Source organism: Catharus ustulatus, chromosome 24 (genome assembly GCF_009819885.2).
Source record: "Catharus ustulatus isolate bCatUst1 chromosome 24, bCatUst1.pri.v2, whole genome shotgun sequence".
NCBI lineage: Eukaryota > Metazoa > Chordata > Aves > Passeriformes > Turdidae > Catharus > Catharus ustulatus.
Window position 1 is genome coordinate 7,178,536 of NC_046244.1, and position 7,597 is coordinate 7,186,132.

Below are 7,597 nucleotides of genomic sequence, written 5' to 3' on the forward strand. Positions count from 1 at the left end.
TGCCGGCCGCTCCTCTGCCGGCCGGGACTCGAGTGGGTGTGGGCAGAGCCCGGAGCCCGATCCTGCCCCGAGCCCCCGCCCCGCGGGCTGGGAGGGGCGAGCGCGGTACCTGCTCTGGGAGCCGAGCCTGGGAACCGAGCCCGGGCCGGCGTTCCCGAGCCACGGGGCATTCCCGAGCCACGGAGCATTCCCGAGCCACGGGGCATTCCCGAGCCACGGAGCATTCCCGGAGCATTCCCGAGTCATTCCCGAGCCATTCCCAGGGCATTCCCGAGCCACGGAGCATTCCCGAGCCGTTCCCGGGGCATTCCCGAACCATTCCCGGGGCATTGCCGAACCATTCCCAGGGCATTCCCGAGCCACGGGGCATTCCCGGGCCATTCCCGGACTATTCCCGAACCATTCCCAGGGCATTCCCGAGCCACGGGGCATTCCCGAGCCACGGGGCATTCCCGAACCATTCCCGGGGCATTCCCGAACCACGGAGCATTCCCGAACCATTCCCGAGCCATTCCCAGGGCATTCCCAGGGCATTCCCGAACCATTCCCGAACCATTCCCAGGGCATTCCCGAGCCATTCCCGAACCACGGGGCATTCCCGAGCCATTCCCGAGCCACCAGAGCATTCCCGAGCCATTCCCGAGCCATTCCCGAGCCACCAGAGCATTCCCGAGTCATTCCCGAGCCATTCCCAGGGCATTCCCGAACCACGGAGCATTCCCGATCCATTCCCGATCCATTCCCGAACCACCGGGGCATTCCCGAGCCATTCCCGATCCATTCCCGAGCCACCAGAGCATTCCCGAGCCATTCCCGACACATTCCCGATCCATTCCCGAGCCATTCCCGATCCATTCCCGGGGCATTCCCGAACCATTCCCAAGCCATTCCCGACACATTCCCGACACATTCCCGATCCATTCCCGAGCCATTCCCGAACCATTCCCAAGCCATTCCCGAGCCCCCGGGGCACGGAGCCGCAGCCCCGGGAAATCCATCCCGGAGTTTTTCCCGAATGGAATTCGGCCGCCGCGAGCGCGGAGATAAGGAGGGAGCGAGATAAAAGCTGGCGGTTGTTGTTTAAGCATTAACAAAAATCTTGCTGCCGTTGAAGGGTTCCAAAGGGTGCCCCGTTCCCAGAGGGGTTGATGATACAAAAAATAAATATTTTATCCCAAATTCCCTGAGAAATCCCCTCTCTTTTACCCCAAATTCCCTGAGGATCCCCTTTCTTCTACCCCAAATTCCCTGAGAAATCCCCTTTCTTCTACCCCAAATTCCCCAAGGGATCCCCTCTTTTTTACCCCAAATTCCCTGAGAAATCCCCTCTCTTTTACCCCAAATTCCCTGAGAAATCTCCTCTCTTTCACCCCAAATTCCCTGAGGGATCCCCTCTCTAAAATAAACGGGCAGCTGGAAAAAAAAGTATGAATCAGGGGGACACTAATACACTAATCAAAATTTAGGAATGATGGAGAATGGGTCAAGGAAGCAAAGAAGATGTGCATGAGTAGAAAAAAAAACAGAAAAAGAGTGTTTGTAGAAGAAATGCTTTTAAAGGAAGCAAACTGAAGATTTCTGACTGTGTTGTGAGTGCATGGAAATACAAACAATAAAAAGGAGAAGTTAATCACAAAAGGTAAATGCAGACTCAGTATTTCTGTGCTGAATAAAAATTCCAGGAATTACAGCCATAGAAAACGAGAAACCCTTTTCATTTTCGGGTGGAAGAAGTCAACACAAAACTTGAACGCTCTGGATCAAAGAAAGAGAGAGAATTCACGTCAGAAAGTTTGAAAGAGCTGAGCACAAAGGGCTTGGGTGGCTGTTGCAGTTCAGTCTTGCAGGAGCACGGAATTTGCAAAGAAATTGCATCATTTAACAGGGATATCAGTGTTTCCATGGGTGAGAACCACCCCAGTAATTATGGGGTTGCCAGTTGACAGCAATTCCTGGGAAAATGATGTAACAGCTGTGAGGGAGTTGGATTAACTTTGAGAATTACGGGAGGAGAATATAATTAATACAAATCAACACGGGGCTGTGGGAATCGGGTCTTGGCACACTAATTGAATTGATGGCATGTTTGGAAAATGAAAAAATCTCAGATTTAGTGAATATAAATAACACAAGAAGCACCAGAAAGGAGGTGACAAATCTCCAGGTTATTTTAGGAGGGCTCTGAGAGGTTTTCCTGGAGAATCTGCTGGGGTTGATGGACACACAGGGCGTGCTGCTCACGTTTTACCCCTGCAGTAACAAAAATCCCCAAAAAGGGTCAGGCCACCCTCGCCAGGAGAGAGCAGCTGAGAACTGGATGTGCCATAAAACTTCTCCCCATCTCTGGTTCCTTTTCCCCCCTCCCCTTTCTGCCCAGAATCCATTAACCCTTGCTGGCCCAGCACAGCGCCAGGACACCCCTCTCTGAGGGCCCCCACCACAAATTCCCTGATTTTCACGGCAGGGAAGGGGCTGGGGCAGCTCAGCAGAGCCCAGCACCTCCTGGCCGAGCTCAGGCACTGCAGCCAACAGCCCCAGCTGTGCTGGGTGCAGGAGAAGTGAGATTTGATTCCTGCTGGCACGCGTGGCTAACGCGCTCGGGCCGTGACCACGAGCGTGCTGTTCCCAAATTAAACCTCCCAGCTCTGAGCAGGGCCACAGCTGCTGCTGCTGCTGCTGCCACAGGTCCTGTTTGCTCACTGGGACAGCAGTGACACCAGCAGGGCTGGCAGGGCCAGGTGGCACCAGGGGTTGAGCACGGGTTTGTCACCAGGTGTCACAGAACTCATGGTTCTGCTCCCAGGAGAAGCAGAAGTCCAGGGAGGTTTTCAGGGCTCAGCAGTTATTTATAGGAGGCACAGGAAAGGGGACACAGCCAGGCCAGGCATTCCCCAGCTCCCCCTCGGGCCCCAGGGCTGGTGCCAGGCTGCTCCTCATTCCCTGGCCATGAGGAGGGCTCAGAATTCCCTCCCTGGGCAGATGGGGCAGCTCTGCCTGTCCCCAGGTCACAGGGATGGGCTGAGGGTGGGAGAAATAAACACAAAATGTGGATTAAAAATAGGGAAATTCACATCAGGGAGTGTGGAAGTTGGAAAGGGCAGCACGAGGTTCCTCCTCTGGGTCTCCCTCCTGCTCCCAGCAGCACTGGGAGTGCTGGGGAGGCCAAACTGGGGTTTGGTGGCAGAGAGGTTAAATCAGCCCAACCCTGCAGCCTCTGGGGTCTCTGTCCTGGGATGAGGGGAAGGGTGACACAGAGGGGACACTCCCAGCACCAAATTACTGCTGGGAATACAACCCCCCCACAGCCCCCAGGCCTCCAACACCCTCAGCTGAGCCTGGGGCTGGGATTGGGGATAAAAAATGTCCTTTAGAGTCCTCCAAACTGGGTTGGACCCCAGCAGCAGGGCTCTGGATGGGAGATGTGAGTAAATGCCTCAAACCTGGAGTGGTGACTCCAGGCAGGTGAGATCCCACAGAATCACATCCCAAGGGATCCACTGGATCTGAGTCCAAGCCCTGACACCCCAGCAACCCCTCCCTGTCCCTGAGAGCATTGTGAAACACTCCTGGAGCTCTGGGACCCCTTCCTTGGGGTCTCAACAGTGCCCAACACCCTCTGGGGGGAACCTTTCCCTGATCCTGGAGCTCTGGGACCCCTTCCCTGGGGTCTCAACAGTGCCCAACACCCTCTGGGAGGATCCTTTCCCTGATCCCCATCCCAACCCCTCCCCTGGCACAGCCTGGAGCTGCCCTGGCTGCTCAGGGTGCAATCTCTGCCTGGGGGTCCCTCCCCTCCCCTGGAACAGGGAGCAGCCCCCAGGGAAGGGAGAGTGAAGGATGCACGAGGCAGGATGCAGTATCCAAGAAAATGTCTTTATTTATTGTACACGTTGGCTTCTATTGCTTGGATCCCCTCCCCAGTCCCATGTAGTGCAAAAAATTCCAGAGAAACAGAGTTCCACATAAATAAAGTCGGATAAATTACAGAGAAATCAAAGTGACAAGGCTCGGACATGGATCTGGACCAGGTGTGGCCAGCAGGGAGGCCGAGGGAGCCTCTGCCCCCAGAGCAGGGCAGGGGATCCTGCCTGGCCCCGCTGGGAACATCCCCAGAGCCAGAGCCCCCGGCTGGGGGACGCTGCTCCGCTGGGAATTTGGACAAGGAACACCTCGAGTGACACAGCACGGACTACAGCTGGCAGGGAAGCCACACAGAGTTGTTCTCCTCCCCTCAGACGGACAGACAGACAGACAGACACGGACAGGCGTCCCCTGCGAGCTCTCCTCCTCCTCCTGCTGCTCGCCAGGGGACTGCAGCACCAGGAGCAATCCCGCCCTGGCAGAATCCCCCAGGGCAGGCGCTGACACCTCGTGTCCACACAGTGTGGGTCGGGGGGCTCAGGACCCCGGGAGATGCTGGGGAATTGTTGGGGAATTGTTGGGGAATTGTTTTTGCCCTCTCCTTCCTCCTCCTCGAGCACCTGCATAGTTGGGGCAGCAGAGACAAGAGGATGCTCTGGCTGGTTTCCATGGCTCAGGTTCATGGGGCAGCAGAGATGAGGATGTTCTGGCTGGCTCTCCATGGCTCAGGTTCATGGGGCAGCAGAGACAAGAGGATGCTCTGGCTGGCTCTCCATGGCTCAGGTTCATGGGGCAGCAGAGACAAGAGGATGCTCTGGCTGGCTCTCCATGGCTCAGGTTCATGGGGCAGCAGAGACAAGAGGATGCTCTGGCTGGCTCTCCATGGCTCAGGTTCATGGGGCAGCAGAGATGAGGATGCTCTGGCTGGCTCTCCATGGCTCAGGTTCATGGGGCAGCAGAGACAAGAGGCTGCTCTGGCTGGCTCTCCATGGCTCAGGTTCATGGGGCAGCAGAGACAAGAGGATGCTCTGGCTGGCTCTCCATGGCTCAGGTTCATGGGGTATTGCTCAGCACCCAGCCAAGGGGGACAGGAGTCCCCCAGCTCCTGTCCCTGGTGCAGGACAGCACCACACAGGATTTGCAGTGTGGGTGCTGAAGGCTCACACAAGGCCAAGGGCACCCAAATTCTCCTCAGGATTTGCAGTGTGGGTGCTGAAGGCTCACACCAGGCCAAGGGCACCCGAATTCTCCTCAGCTGCTGCATTTCTCCCTTCCCTCAGGTTTTGCTCCCAAGGCACAGCTCCCAGCTGGAGCCACGGCCACGTCTCATTCCCAGTTTGAAATGCTCTGTTTGCCCCTCAGCAGCTCCTGTTGGACTTCACTCCCCCTCCATTCCTGGCTCCTCCTGAGCTGCTCAGCACCTCGGGCCAAGCTCAGAACCAGCCCCTTCCACCTCCCCACGGGGATTTTGGGGTGATCCCCCTCCACAGGGGACCCCAGAGCCAGGGGACACCCCGATGTGAGCCCAGCAGGAGAGGGAAATCCTGATGCTGGTCACAGGAATGGCATGGAAAGGGTTGAGAGATCACTCAGGTGGAGGCACATGCACAAAACAGAGCGGATCTCACTGATTTCAGCATTTTTTGGACAAAGCAGATTCCTCTGACCTTCATGGGCCAGGAGAGCTGCAGAGCTTGGACACTCACAGAGTCCTCTGCAGGACAGCGAAACGGGAGAGCTGCTGAGCTGTGACAGGCTGGGGCAGTGAGAAGGGGACAAAAAGGACATTTAGAGCCTGTTCCAAAAGCCAAAGAGGCCTCCTCAGCCTGAGAAACTCAGACTGTTCCTGGGGAGAGGCCAGAGGGGGAGGCAGCCCTGGTTCTCAGAAGCTGCTGGGAATTCCAGGTGTACAACGTGAGGCACTGAGAGTGGGCTTGGAAAACCTGCAGGCACCTGTCCAGGGAAAATCAGACTGCCAAGAAAAGGATCTGAAAGCTGGGGAGTCCCTGCCTCATTTTAAACTCTTCTTTCACCCCCCCAAAAAAAGGAGAAATCTTTTGCTACTTGAAAATTCAGTCCCACGAGTACCACACGAGTGAAACCTGAGCTCTGTGAGTGAGAACTGGGGAGTAGGGGTGAAAAAAGGAGGAAAGGATGAGTGGTAAAGAGCTGGAGCAGATTTCCAAGGAGGAAGGGATGAATTGCAAAGAGCTGGAGCAGATTTCCAAGGAGGGAAGGATGAGTTGGAAAGAGCTGGAGCAGATTTCCAGGGAGGAAGGGATGAGTTGCAAAGAGCTGGAGCAGATTTCCAAGGAGGAAGGGATGAGTTGCAAAGAGCTGGAGCAGATTTCCAAGAAGGGAGGGATGAGTTGCAAAGAGCTGGAGCAGATTTCCAAGGAGGGAGGGATGAGTTGGAAAGAGCTGGAGCAGATTTCCAAGGAGGAAGGGATGAGTTGGAAAGAGCTGGAGCAGATTTCCAAGGAGGGAGGGATGAGCTGCAAAGAGCTGGAGCAGATTTCCAAGGAGGAAGGGATGAGTTGGAAAGAGCTGGAGCAGATTTCCAAGGAGGGAGGGATGAGTTGCAAAGAGCAGATTTCCAATGCTACATTTGAACACGATTGAGGTACCAGTGGTTGAGTCGCTCCTCTGTGGCGTGGAGAGCACCTGACCTGTGCCTCAGCACACCCTGAAAACACCACACCACGGGGGCCTGCCTCCAGGACAGGCCTTACAGCGCTAATTCTTCCAACCTTTAGTTCATTAGAGTGGTTGTTTAATTGCCAGGGAGTCGCTAATTGGGAATGGTCCCTCCCGTGCTGCTTTTCCCACGCACACACCCCACCCATGCAGAGAGAACTTCTTCCAGGGCACAGGAATCATCTCCTCAAGTAATGAGAAAAGGAACTGCATCCCTTCTGCTGCCTGGAGAGCAGAGGGGATGGGCAATACCCGGGCAGTGTAAAAAATAAAGGGATGTGAAGTCGTATTAGCGTTCAAATAAAAAAAGGCAAATTAAAAAAACTAATACCCAACAAAGTAATGCCAGGCAATCCTCCTCGTTCAGAAGGCTGGGCTGTTCTTTTCCCAAGAACCGACTCCTTCCCACAACCCCAGAGTCTGCTTTGCAGAGAGGGGCACAGCAAACAGGCCAGGCTGGTCCAGGACCACGAGCAGAGTCCCAGCTGGGCTGGCCATGGCAGCGATGGCACCGAGGTCCCCTCGGCCACCTGCCTGGCTGGGCACTGCCCAGGGGTGGCACTGAGGTCCCCTTGTCCACCTGCCTGGCTGGGCACTGCCCAGGGGTGGCACTGAGGTCCCCTCAGCCACCTGCCTGGCTGGGCACTGCCCAGGAGTGGCACCAAGGTCCCTTTGTCCACCTGCCTGGCTGGGCACTGCCCAGGAGTGGCACTGAGGTCCCTTTGGCCACCTGCCTGGCTGGGCACTGCCCAGGAGTGGCACTGAGGTCCCTTTGGCCACCTGCCTGGCTGGGCACTGCCCAGGAGTGGCACCAAGGTCCCTTTGTCCACCTGCCTGGCTGGGCACTGCCCAGGAGTGGCACCAAGGTCCCTTTGTCCACCTGCCTGGCTGGGCACTGCCCAGGGGTGGCACTGAGGTCCCCTCAGCCACCTGCCTGGCTGGGCACTGCCCAGGAGTGGCACTGAGGTCCCTTTGTCCACCTGCCTGGCTGGCACTGCCCAGGAGTGGCACCTCAGAGGGTCAGGGGAGCACAGGAGGG

At 56.5% G+C, this 7,597-nt stretch overlaps 1 long non-coding RNA gene across 1 annotated transcript; it reads left to right on the top strand.

The window, feature by feature from the left end:
• The first annotated feature begins 3,821 nt into the window (after positions 1-3,821).
• LOC117006970 lies at positions 3,822-5,926 on the top strand. Its single transcript, XR_004420053.2, has 2 exons — positions 3,822-4,858; positions 4,913-5,926. It is a non-coding gene; the product is annotated as an uncharacterized LOC117006970 (long non-coding RNA).
• Positions 5,927-7,597: the final 1,671 nt, after the last annotated feature.